The sequence below is a fragment of the Bison bison genome, unplaced genomic scaffold (genome assembly GCF_000754665.1).
Source record: "Bison bison bison isolate TAMUID 2011002044 unplaced genomic scaffold, Bison_UMD1.0 scf7180017648654, whole genome shotgun sequence".
NCBI lineage: Eukaryota > Metazoa > Chordata > Mammalia > Artiodactyla > Bovidae > Bison > Bison bison.
The window spans coordinates 8,990-9,899 of NW_011453568.1; positions in this window are offsets into that span (position 1 = coordinate 8,990).

Consider the following 910-nt stretch of genomic DNA (forward strand, 5'->3'; position numbering starts at 1 on the left):
TATGTCATTGATTTCAAACATAAAGCTAAATGGTAAGAGATGAATTTCCTGGGAGCATTAGCTTTCTGTTTCTGACAGAATTATACAATTAAAATAAAACTAATTCTTTATACAGTAAAATTATTTTAAATACTTTCTCATCTAATTTAAAAACTATTTTGTGTAAATAATGTTTATTTTGAAAATACTGATTTCTGTTGGTATTCATATGTTTGACCTCCTGAGTTCTTATATAAACACTTTGAGATTAATAAGTGTTGCTTATGTTCACAAACTGAAACCAAACACTTGATTCTGATTATAGCACTGAAAATTAAATACAGTGAAGTAACATTTAAATACAAGGGGACCCCATAATAAGTTTCACAGATTTGCACTGACTCTTTAGAAAATAACATTTCTATAATACAAGGTGACAAAACATATTTTGATGACACATCCTGTCCTTCCCTTTGGTTTGGAAGCCTTCAATGTAAATTTCATTTTGACTTGTGTTGATTCACCCTTTTGAGTTAACTTGCCTGGCATTTGCACATAATCTCATTTGCAGAAAATCATAGAGGGAAAAGAGGAAGTAGAATAGTAAACAAAAACAGCCACAAACACATTCATGCCTTTCCAGGAAGTGATCAAATATAGGGCTTGATTTTTTTGTTTGTTTTTTGTTTTTTTTTTGTTTTTGTTTTTTTTTGTTTTTGTTTCTTTTGTTTTGTTCTGTGTTTATATATATATATATATATATTTATATAAGGGTACATCAACTCATTTAAAAAACGGAAACAACACACTCTCCCCCATTTTCATGCCCTTGATCTTCTCTTCTTAGCACTCTGTAGTGGTCACTGTCAAGTGACTAGCACACTTTTGGGTCTGGAGTGTATTCTGACGAGCGAGCAGTGAATTAAATGTT